Source organism: Ranitomeya variabilis, chromosome 1, assembly GCF_051348905.1.
Source record: "Ranitomeya variabilis isolate aRanVar5 chromosome 1, aRanVar5.hap1, whole genome shotgun sequence".
Taxonomy (NCBI): Eukaryota; Metazoa; Chordata; class Amphibia; order Anura; family Dendrobatidae; genus Ranitomeya; species Ranitomeya variabilis.
Window position 1 is genome coordinate 940,860,857 of NC_135232.1, and position 12,631 is coordinate 940,873,487.

Here is a 12,631-nt window from a genome sequence, read left to right on the forward strand (position 1 = left end):
AGGAGGACTATTCTTTCTACAATTTAGAATACTGAAAAAAAAATCTAAATTAACATGGCATCAAATAAAAATAAACCCAAAATTGCGAACTATAAATGAACGTGATAATTGAACGACTTGTAGCAGAACAGCCTCTTTCTGTATTTCTATTGTGCCGAGACAAAGACGCTTTATTATCCAGCGATATATCTGTCAAGGTTTGGCTCAGTTACCAATCAATATGTCCTGTTTTTGGAAGTTTGCAAATGGAAAGGTTCTTTTCTATTTATGTTCTTCGCTGCTTCACTTATGTTTCATTAAAACATAACTTTGAATTTGTATCTTGTGGAGACGGCAATAACCGCAACAGATGCCAGTAAGTTGAATAAAGTGACACATTTACACGTCTTGCTGCCAAGATGGAGGGTGGATGTTAAAACAGTGCAAATCTTTTATTTTATCTTAGGCTGTAACTTTAGTCTAGCGAGAAAAAGAGAATATGTTATTGAAGTGCCATAATGTAAGACACATGGTTTCTGCATACAGACGAGCCCATGGCTTTCCTGACTTGTAGGACAGTCTAGCTACGGCATAGGGAATAAGTGCTTGCAAATATGTGTGGTTTGTGTTAATTTTCAGTATGTTAAGTGCTCCACCAAAATAATAATTATTGATTTGTAGCAGATGGATAGATTTCTAAAGTATGTTTAGTTTTTAGTAGATGTAAAATATTGGTTTCACATGCAGATTTCAAGGGAACGTATTAGCATATTTTTGCATGTGGAAGTAGTGATATGGCTGTGTAAACTCTTGTCCCTCAATAAAAATTATATCTTTTTTTGTAGAGATTTGATGTGCCAGTCATGAAAAATCTACTTTAGAAACCATAAGCAAATCAGCCTGGAAGAGCTCTGTGAGTGTGTTAATGAGCTTGAACCCAATTGTGAATTATTATGCACGGAAGTCTCTCCAGACCCCAATACATAATAAACAGAGGTAAAACAAAAATAAAACTATATTCATATAGACCTCAAGTGGTCCACCACACAGCCCTGCTCCCATCTGGTATTCCTATTTAGTCATGTAACTGGTACGGTCTTTTTAATGGCATCTATGGTGCCTCAGCAGCATCATGTCGCTGCATAAGGCCTAATCCATGGCAGAAGTGCTAAAGAAGCCAGGCATCAGCAGTACCAAAGATTCCTTGAAAAAACGGCATCAGTGACTGTACAAAAATAAATGACTGGACCACAGAGGGGCTTCCTGATGAGATAGGTGAGGTCCATGTGACAATAATTAATAAAATAAGTGAACTCTTCCTAGCCCTCTATAAACTAGCAAAATAGTGTTGGGTCATCATTTTGCTGGATTTCTTGGAAACTTTAATGGAAGTGGTGAAACCACTTTTGCCATGAACCAAGGAGAATCTGGGGGGTATGACTAAGTGAGCACCTGACTTTTCACTAGAGCCCCTGATGGTGGGATTAAGCTTGGCTCCGGATGAATACCAGGTGCTACTTCAGGACAGACCACGGATACGTGGCAGCTGACCCCGTAGGGACTTTTTGCTGGAACTTCCTGGAAGGAGAGAACAGCTGTTGCAGGCAAACACTGGCAGAAATGGACAAGTATGGCTGATACAAGTTGGCATAGGCAGGTGCTGGCGGGGCCTGCTGATATACAGAAAGCCATGGCTGGTACAGGTGGGTTCGGATGATATGCAGTCTGAGATGGCAAGTGCTGGCAGATCCAGCTGATGTACAGACTGGCAGAGCAGGTGCTGGTGGGTCTGGCTGATATACAGATTGGCATGACTGATACAGATGGGACCGGCTGTAATACAGAGTGTCAAGGCGAGTGAACTAGTGGACTGGGACCTAAGAACTAGCAAGCGCATTTAAGAACAGAGTAACAACCTTGCACAGGCACCTCCCGTCAGGTGGAAGTGCCTTGAATAATAAGTGTCTCCCATCTATTGGCTGGGGACCCTTTATGATGGCGCGCACTGTCCTTTTAAGATGGTGGGACAAAGCATGTGCCTTAAGCACAGTTCCCTTGTACCTCTGAGCTGTGCACAGACTTCGGGCAGCAGGAGAAGGAGGAGGGAGTGCAGGGCCACGGAGGTGAGTGAGTCGGCATCCCTGCCGAGGGAGAGGGGCAATCTACAGGAAAAAAAGGTTTTTCCTCTTACCCTCTTGGTGGTTAAAATGTTTTCTACCTCGAAAACATATTCAGTGCTGACTGAAACAGGAGTGATACCAGGATGTTTGAAAAAAAGACTGAGGACGACAGACTTGAGGAGAGACACATGTAAGGAGGCTGGGAGTTTGAGCTCTTAGGTTTGTTTAAAAACTCAAAGGGACCGAAGACGTGCGGGCCCAGTTTATACAAGTGTACCTGGAGACTCAAATACTTAGACGACAGCCAGGCCTTGTCCCCAGGATGAATGAGGCAGATCTACACGTCTCTTGTCTGCGTGTCTTTTCATCCATTCAGAAGACTTTAATAAGATGGACTTAGTGTTCTCTCTGATTTTAGAAAAACCTTTGATGAGTGGTTCCACAGCAGGAATATTGGCGGTGGTAGAAACATGAAAAAGAATATTGGAATATTGACCATAGATCATTAAGAATGGAGATTTGGCAGAGGACTCACTCAGATGGTTGTTGTAAGAGAATTCGGACCAAGGCAGGAGTTCGGCCCAGTCACTGTGGTGGGTTTTGACGAAGTGCCGGAGGAAGTTAGTCAGGATCTGATTGATCTGCTCCACCTGGCCATTGGACTGAGGGTGGTAGGCATATGAAAAATCCAAAGTGACATTCAGTAGCTTGCAGATGGCTCTCCAGAAGCGAGAAGTAAACCAGACACCTCTATCGGAGACAATGTGCAGCTGTAGATAATGCAGGCGGGAAATATGTAGAATAAACTTCTCTGCAACCACTGGAGCAGATGCAAGACTGGTCAGTGGAGTGAAATGAGTAATCCCTAACAGACTAATTCCCGTCCCTTTTTTGTATTAAAGGTTATTGATCAGCAGTTTTTTGCTGTGTGAGCTGACAGTAGCATGATATAAGGACAGAGACCCTGATTCCAGCGATGTATCACTTAGTTAACTATTTGCGGTGATTATCTGCCTTCTGTATCAGTGGTGCTTGCTGCTAATCAGTGGGGGGGGTGGTAGGACTAGGAGGGACACAAAACCAAAACCCTCTAATAATAATCTTCTGACATGTAAAAGCATGTTGTGGGTTACATTTACCATGGTATTCCATAAAATAAAAAAACCCACACAAAAAATGACAGAATGTCTGGCTTTTTAACTATTTCACCCTTCTTTAAATGTTTTCTCTGTTTTCTGGATATTGCATGTTAAAACAGTTAATCACTATAACTTGTCCCCCCAAAAAATAACCAAAAATGCTTATTGGCTATTGTAGAAAAAAAAATAATTTGTTTTGCGGTTTATAAGACGCACCTCAAATTTTGAGGAGAAAAATAGAAAAAAAAACATTTTGTAATAAAATGGTGGTGCTTCTTACAATTCATGCGTCTTATTGCTTACTGGGGGTGATGGCTGCGGTGAAGCGGGGTCCCAATGATGCTACTGGTGGAGGCAGGATTGGGGCGATGCTGCGGACCCCAGACTGGGAGAAAGGGGTGTTCGGATGTGCAACGCTGTTGGTGTTCGATGGTGCGGGGACTCCGCCGACATTTTGTGAAAGCCTGGAGCCCCCGTACTTCCTTGGTTCACTTTGCGGTGGACTCTGTTAAAATGGCTGCCGGGGGTGGCGCATGCACAGATGTAGATCTTGGCACTGAGATCTCATCTCCCGAGATCTTGGTGCCGAGATCTCCATCTGTGCACGCGCTGCCCCTGGCAGCCATTTTCCCAGAGTCCACCGCAATGTAAACCATGGAAGTTCGGGGGTCCCGGGCTTTCACAAAATGTTGGTGGGGCCTCCGCACCACCGAACACCCTCAGTGTCACACCTCCAAACACCCCCTCATCCCAGTCTGTGGCCTGCAGCAACGCACCACTCTTGCCTGCTCCAGCAGTGACCCTGGGACCCTGCTCCAACCTGGATGGTAAGGTATATTGGAATTATAAGGCGCAACTCCATTTTCCCCAAAATTTTAGGGGAAAAAAGTGTGTCTTATAATCCTTATAATCCCAAAAATACAGTATGCTGAAAACTGGTATTTTGGAAAATTTTGGCCAGGTAAATGTGAAATTCATGCAATTGCAATGGTATCTAACAGTTTAGCCGATTGCACATAAAATTGTGTTTGTTTATGGCAAATGGCAGACATAAGCAACTATATTGGCAGACAATTTATATGTATGAGCATATATTCTCAACCACCTGTGTCTATAAATCTTTTCAATAACTACTTAGCTAGATTTTTTGCCATTTCTCCTGTAAATGGAACTCTGGATAAACCTTTGTTTGTACACAGGAAAAATATCATTGCAACCAAGCAGTGAAAATGATGTAACAGTTCTAAACAATGTGTGGCCAAAACATTTCTGATTTCCTGAATAGTATCAAAGCTTTTTCAAAAGGAAGCAAATTTAAAATTTAGACATGATTAACCTTTTTCTCCAGTATTTTGAAGCTGAAAAGGCAATAATCTGATTTGTGCATAATTATATACCTGTGCTGGGGTGAGTGCATACGGAGGGGGCTCAGGAGCTAAGCTTTTTCCAGACCTGACTATAGTACTGTAAGTAGCAGCCAAAGATGTGGCTATTAATCTTTTAGATGCCACTGTCATCTCTAAGGCATCGTATGTGATAAGGTAATGGCCCTCGGCTCCTGCTCTGTTGCTAGTGTGATCCAAGCATCTCTGCTCTGTGTTCCGATACTCTCGAATGACAGGATTGGGTCACAGCTGCGGAGGAGATGGGGAAAGTGTTTTCTCCATTTCCTTCATTGCCGAAGTGCGATGGAATCGCACTGCACTTGGGTGATATCCGAGAGTAGTGCGAAGTTTCACACACACCCATAGACTTGTATGGGTGCGTGCGTTCCGATCCATGGATGCAATCGCAGCATGTTGTGATTGATTTTGCATGCAGAATTGACATAAGAAAATAATCGCAGATGTGAGCTACCCCATAGGTTAACGTTCGTCCCAGTGCAATCCAATGTTTTATCGGATTGCACATGTTCGATTAAATTGCAAGTGGAAGCGAGCCCTAACAATGGCTTTTAGATCATGTCACAGCCAACGCAAGTGAACGCCAGCTCCCTTTGGTGCCCCATGACTTAATCTCTGGCTGCTGATGGGTTACTCTGGCAGTCAGAGGCCTGCTGAAGGTCACTGCCATCTTCATCCTCCACTGTATTTAGCTTTATGCTGAGCATTAAAGGAGACTGTTATGTTCACCATATGCTGCAGGTTTTCAGATCATTTTTACCAAAGAATGAAATCCATAAAAACAAAACCCCAAAAAGAAATGTTGGAAATGCATGTTTTTCATAATTTTTGTGCATTTTGAAGCATTTTTCCACACGATATAGTAAAATAAATGATGACATTCAAAAACACAACTCGTCCCACAGATAACAAACCCTCCTACAGCAATGTTGACAGAAAATAAAAAAAAGTGACGGCTTTTAGAAGAAGAGAATGAAAAAACGAGCACAAAAAAATTGAAAAATTGCTCAATTCTGAAGGGGTTCATTTATAATTTTGCTCCAAAGATCAGAAAAGAGTTTTAATGAATGTGAACATTTTTAACTACACTTTTTTCTGGTAACTTGAGCAGTAGCAGCTACATTTGGGCTTTTCTGGATCAAATTACACCTAGGCGTTTAGCCGTGTGACTACTCTTTATGCAAACACTCGATTTTGTGAGGACAAACGGATGTTGTTTGAGAAAATGTAAAATGACAATCTGCCTTTTCATGTGCGAGTCCAGATATATGTGACTACTTACTTTCTCCTAATGACCTCCTTAAAAAAAGAATTGTCTGTCAATAAGGCATTTATATAGCATAATCAGTATTACAGTATTTAGTGTAAACTGGAATATTCATTTCTGTAATAATAGTTGTAATAATGGAGACACTTCAAAAGAAGAGGACAATGTTATCCACTTATAGAGCAAAAACTGGCAGCAGATTATCATCATTGAGGAACTATATTATTGTACTCAAGACGATAATTGTCAAGACCATTATTTTTCATTCAGGGCTAGTACATTTGAAGAAGAAACCTATGTACATCCTTCATACTTCAGAAACACTGAACTAAGCTAAATTTAAAACTTACTTTCCACCTTAAGAGTAAATTTAATACAATATTTCATGACATGGCTTAGGAGTCATGCAGGTTAAGACAAGCCTGGCTTAAGCCATTTGTGATACTGTTTCTCAGCCTAGGAAAACACCTCAGGTAACCTCCAACATATCGTTTTCATCAAGCACTTCTGTTTCCTTGAAGCTGAAAGGCCTCCCGGACATCCCCATCTTGGAGTTTCATTATTACCACAAGCCTGATTGACAGCAAGTCAGTAGATACAGCTTCAATGATTGTCATCTGTGACAATATGTCAGCCCTTCTCCCCATAGATTTGCATGTGATTGATTTGGCAAAATAATAATTATTTCTTTTTTTTATCCAAAAGCCATCTTAGTATTGTATAGTTACAACATGAATTGAAAAGAAAAAAAGATAATGCAAAAGGAGAAGAATTCCTCCAGGAAACACCATTTGGATTGTTCATTGTTTGCCCCCATTTTCTATATCAATCGCATTATAAACTAAAAGACAAGAAGTATAACAAAAAGGTATCCCTTTCCTTAAACTCAATATTATATTGTATTAACTGTCACTAAGAAGGAAGTCAATATCTTTTATGTTAAGACTGAAATATATTTGTGCTATATTGAAATGGATGGACCACCAATTATAAATGAAATAATACACAATATTCAGTCTTGCACATATGTCTAAAAATAATAGTTAAATTATTTCTTCATACAGTTTCACTCTGTGTTAATTACTATGGTGGTGACAATGACAAGCCATATATTGTCAATTAAAATCCTTGTAAATGCAGAGTACATCTAATTTAAATGTAGCTGAATACGTGGTAAAGGGAGAAGTGATGCAAATTTGTCAAGTTGCATAAACATTCACATGCACTGCTGCAAGTCAGTACCTAATGATCCAGAGAGAGTCCTGTTAATCTGTTAAGCAGAAGACCTTGTCTGTAATCTCTGTTGCGTGAGCCCCAGCCAGCAGCACTACCTGATACGGATCGCACGATGGACCAAACTTATTCCCTATGCACTTCAGAAATGTCGGTTTCCTTCCTCAGGGATGGTCCAGATGGGTGGATATAAAACTTTTATAGCTCCGTCAGTTGGCAACACCTGTATGTACTTGAGCTTGTTTTTATTCAGATATCCCTTGTTCTTGCATTAACAAAGCTGATAGAATTTGCTACATATGCCGAGAAGTCACTTCTGTGTCAAAAGGTAAAAGTTGTCTACAATGATAAGCCTTTATTCTGCATTTCGGCTACAGAAAAGGAGATCAGGACAAGAGTTGGACTCCACACATATGCTACAACAGATGTGCATGGGAAGAGGCAATCTACGCAAATCGCTATTTCAGCATGGTGTTCCCATTAGATAAGGAGTTTCGAGGAAGAAGTGGACTTTACAGTATCTAAACATTCCATCTGCAATACATCCAGTACCGCATACAGAAGAACTGCCAGATCCAAAATCACCAGAAAGACTTTCAGCTGAGTCAAGTGTGGAAGAAAAGGACGCTTGGTGTCATGAAGCTTCTTCCTCTCATAACCCAGGCTTTCTGTAAGCAACCTCAACTGAATCACTCATTATGATATAAAGTGAATTGACTTATTTTGTTAGACATTTGGATTTGCCCAATAGTAATGATGAGCTCCTAGGTTCCAGGCTACTTCAGTGTAATCTTGTGTCAGGTGATGTTCGGATTTCATTGTAACGTGAATCTTGTCTAATAGTTGTTTATGGAGGGTGATCTTGTGGCATACAACATCAACAGTTTAATGGAAGCTCTGAAGATAAGTCATAATCCAGAGCAATGGAGGCTCTTAATTGATTCATCCAAAACAAGCCTAAAAGCCGTCTTTGTGCATAATGGCAATACACTACCTTCAATTCCATTTGGTTATGCAGTCCACATGAAAGAAACCTATGACAATATGAAACATGTCACGGGTTTACCATGACAGAGGGGGGCCAGAAACTGTGACGTCTGATTCCACATACTCCTGCACTGATTAGAAGCACTTCACCATCACATTTAAATGGTGCTGGTTTCTGCTAGCAGTGCAGGGGTTAAATCTGTCCAGTTGAGAGTCTCTGAAGTTTTCCTGCTTTGATGATCTCAGCAGTTCAGTGTAAGCCACTGCCATCTGCAATTTATACTCCCCTCTGGCAATCAGAATTGCCAGTGTTAGTTTTATACTGTCTGGTGTGGAGTTGGAGGTGTTGGTTGATGAAGCATTTGGAGTGTTGATCTGAAGACTGTTGCTTGCTGATTTTTATGTATGCAGATCCTCATCCTCTTTTATATAGTTGTTCCTTCCATTTACTATCCGGTGTTCCACTCTCTTGTTTGAGAATTGATTTGTGTATGATTTGTATTTTGATTTATCCATGTATGTCTCCTCTTGTTAGTCTGGTTTTTGAATTCTTATACGACCACTCCCCACTTTCCCTTGTTAGCGATGGGACTGATAAGTGTTGTGAACTCCGTTTTCAGGCTCCCTCTTGTGGTCACAGATGGTATTGTGTGACTTTGGTTTTTTGGCTCCCCCTGGTGGTTTGGTTTATTATCCTGCGGGTCTGCTGGATCAGCTGCCTCGTTATTCACCAGGGAGGCTCCTATTTAGCTCTGCTTCACTTCCACTTGTTGCCGGCTGTCAATGTATTCAGTGCTATTCTGATTACTCCTGATTATCTCATTTTCTGCCTCTTCAGGATAAGGTAAGTTCTGTTTGAATATTTTTTGCTCATCTGCCTGCAATATGATTTCTGTGTATGATGAGTCTAGTCCAGCTTGCTAACATGTGATTTCTTTTTGCTGGTAAGCTCTGGGGTACGGAGTTGCTTCCCCCGCACAGTTAGTTGGTGCGGGGGCTCGAGCAATCTCTGCGTGGATATTTTGAATAGGGTTTTTTATTGACCGCACAGTTTCCTTCCTATTTTCTGCTATCTAGTATTAGCGGGCCTCATTTGCTAAATCTGATTTCATCTCTGCGTTTGTGCTTTCCCCTTAACTCACCGTTAATATTTGTGGGGGGCTATTCTATATCTTTGGGGTCTTCCACTGAGGCAAGTGAGGACTTACTTTCCCTCCAGGAATAGTCAGTTTCTCAGGCCGTGACAAGACGTCTAGGATTTTTAGGTAACGTTCCACGGCTGCCTATAGTTGTTTGCGGATAGGATCAGGTTGCGGTCAATCTAGTTACCACTTCCCCAGAGCTAGTAGTCTGTTCAGTTACTTAGCTAGTCCGACCTGCGATCCTTGCCACTAGGATCATAATAGTACAGCCGGCCTATAAAGTGTTAATTGCATGGCAGAAGCAGGAGAAAAGAAGCTTGGAGATATATATATATTTTTTTGCTGCCGTGTGTCTAGCTGCTGTGTGTCTGGCTTCTCTCCTCCTCTTAATCTTGGTGTGGCTCTGAGTTCAGCTGCTGATATGGATATCCAGAGTTTAGCCTCCAGTGTAGATCATCTTGCTGCAAGGGTACAAAGTATTCAGGATTTTGTTGTGCACAGTCCTATGTCAGAGCCTAGAATACCTATTCCAGAGTTGTTTTCTGGAGATAGATCTAGGTTCCTGAATTTTAAGAACAATTGCAAGTTGTTTCTTTCTTTGAAACCTCGTTCCTCTGGGGATTCTGTTCAGCAAGTTAAGATTATTATTTCTTTCTTGCGTGGCGATCCTCAAGATTGGGCTTCGCATTGGCTCCAGGGGATCCTGCATTGCTCAGTGTGGATGCGTTTTTTCTGGCCCTTGGATTGCTCTATGAGGAACCTAATCTTGAGAAGCAGGCTGAAAAAGCGTTGTTGGCCCTCTCTCAGGGGCAAGATGATGCAGAGGTGTACTGCCAGAAATTTCGGAAATGGTCGGTGCTTACTCAATGGAATGAGTGTGCCCTGGCTGCAAATTTCAGAAAAGGTCTTTCTGAAGCCATTAAGAATGTCATGGTGGGGTTCCCTATGCATGCAGGTCTGAATGAGTCAATGACTCTGGCCATTCAGATTGATCGGCGTTTGCGGGAGCGCAAACCTGCGCACCATTTGGCGGTGTCTTCTGAACAGACACCTGAGTCTATGCAATGTGATAGAATTCTGACCAGAAGTGAACGGCAAAATTATAGACGGCAAAATGGGTTGTGCTTTTACTGTGGTGACTCAGCTCATGTTATCTCAGCATGCTCTAAGCGCGCAAAAAAGATTGATAAATCTGTCACCATCGGTACTTTACAGCCTAAGTTTATTTTGTCTGTTACCCTGATTTGTTCCCTGTCATCTTACCCGGTTATGGCTTTTGTGGATTCAGGTGCTGCCCTGAGTCTGATGGATTTGTCATTTGCCAGGCGCTGTGGTTTTGTTTTGGAGCCTTTAAAATTCCCTATTCCACTAAGGGGAATTGATGCTACACCATTGGCTACGAATAAACCTCAGTACTGGACACAAGTGACCATGTGCATGACTCCTGTTCATCAGGAGGTGATTCGCTTTCTTGTATTGCATAATTTGCATGATGTTGTCGTGTTGGGCCTGCCATGGTTGCAGACTCATAATCCAGTCCTGGATTGGAAAGCAATGTCTGTGTCAAGTTGGGGTTGTCAGGGAATTCATGGCGACGCTCCTGTGGTGTCAATTGCTTCATCCACTCTGTTATGATCCTTAGAGGCTGAGGATCACGAATAGACCAGCAAGTGAATAAACTAAGGACAAGCTCTAGGGAGATGGTAACTGGACTGATCGCAAATCTGAACCTATCCAACACAACTAGAGGTAGCCGGTGAACGTACCTAAATAATTCCTAGACGTCTCGAGCCAGCCTGAGGAACTAGCTACCCCTAAAGAGAAAGAAAGACCTCGCTTGCCTCCAGAGAAATAATCCCCAAAGATATAGAAGCCCCCAACAAATATTAACGGTGAAGTAAGAAGAAGGCACATACGTAGGGATGAAATCAGATTCAGCAAGCCCACTAGTACTAGAAAGCAGAAAATAGAGCAGGGGTCTATGCGATCAATAAAAAACCCTTACAAAATATCCATCCTGAGATTTCAAGAACCCACGCACCAACTAATGGTGTGTGGGGAGAAACTCAGTCCACTAGAGCATCCAGCAAGCGAGGGAATCACATTTTAGCAAGCTGGACAAGAAAACATGATAAACACTGCTGATCAAAAAATAAGCAAAGAAAACTTAGCTTGTCCTGGATGGACTGGGAGCAAGGTAGTCAGAAGGAATCTGAGTAGCACTGATTACATCGACAGCCGGCAACAAGTGGAAGTAAAACAGAGCTATATAGGAACCTCCCAGAGGATAACGAACCAGCTGATAGCCAGAGACCAGCAGGATAACAAACAAAGCCACCAGGGGGAGCCCAAGGCAAAAGTCACACCATACCACCAGTGACCACAAGAGGGAGCCTGAAAACAGAGTTCACAACACCACTCCTTCTGAGGTCCCTGCGTTTTTGTCAGATTACCAGGATGTATTTCATGAGCCCAAACTCAGTTCTCTACCTCCTCATAGGGATTGTGATTGTGCTATAAATTTGATTCCTGGTAGTAAGTTTCCTAAGGGACGACTTTTCAATTTGTCAGTGCCGGAGCATGCTGCTATGCGGAGTTATATAAAGGAGTCTTTGGAGAAAGGACTTATTCGCCCCTCCTCCTCCCCTCTTGGTGCGGGGTTCTTTTTTGTGGCTAAGATGGATGGTTCCTTGAGACCTTGTATTGATTATCGCCTTCTACACAAAATCACGGTCAAATTTCAGTATCCTTTGCCATTGTTATCTGATCTGTTTGCTCGCATTAGGGGGTCTAGTTGGTTCACCAAGATAGATCTTCGTGGTGCGTATAACCTTGTGCGTATTAAGCAGGGTGATGAATGGAAAACTGCATTTAATATGCCCGAAGGACATTTTGAGTACTTGGTGATGCCTTTTGGACTTTCTAACGCTCCTTCTGTCTTTCAGTCCTTTATGCACGACATCTTCCGCGAATATCTGGATAAATTTATGATTGTGTATCTGGATGATATTCTGTTTTTTTCGGATGATTGGGAGTCCCATGTTAAGCAGGTCAGGATGGTATTTCAGGTCCTGCGTGCCAATGCTTTATTTGTGAAGGGCTCAAAATGTCTTTTTGGAGTCCAGAAGGTCTCTTTTTTGGGTTTCATTTTTTCTCCTTCTACTATTGAGATGGACCCAGTCAAGGTTCAGGCTATTCATGACTGGACGCAGCCTACATCTGTTAAGAGTCTTCAGAAGTTCTTGGGTTTTGATAATTTTTACCGTCGCTTCATCGCTAATTTTTCTGGTGTTGTTAAGCCATTGACGGATTTGACCAAGAAGGGTTCTGATGTTACTAATTGGTCTCCTGCGGCTGTGGA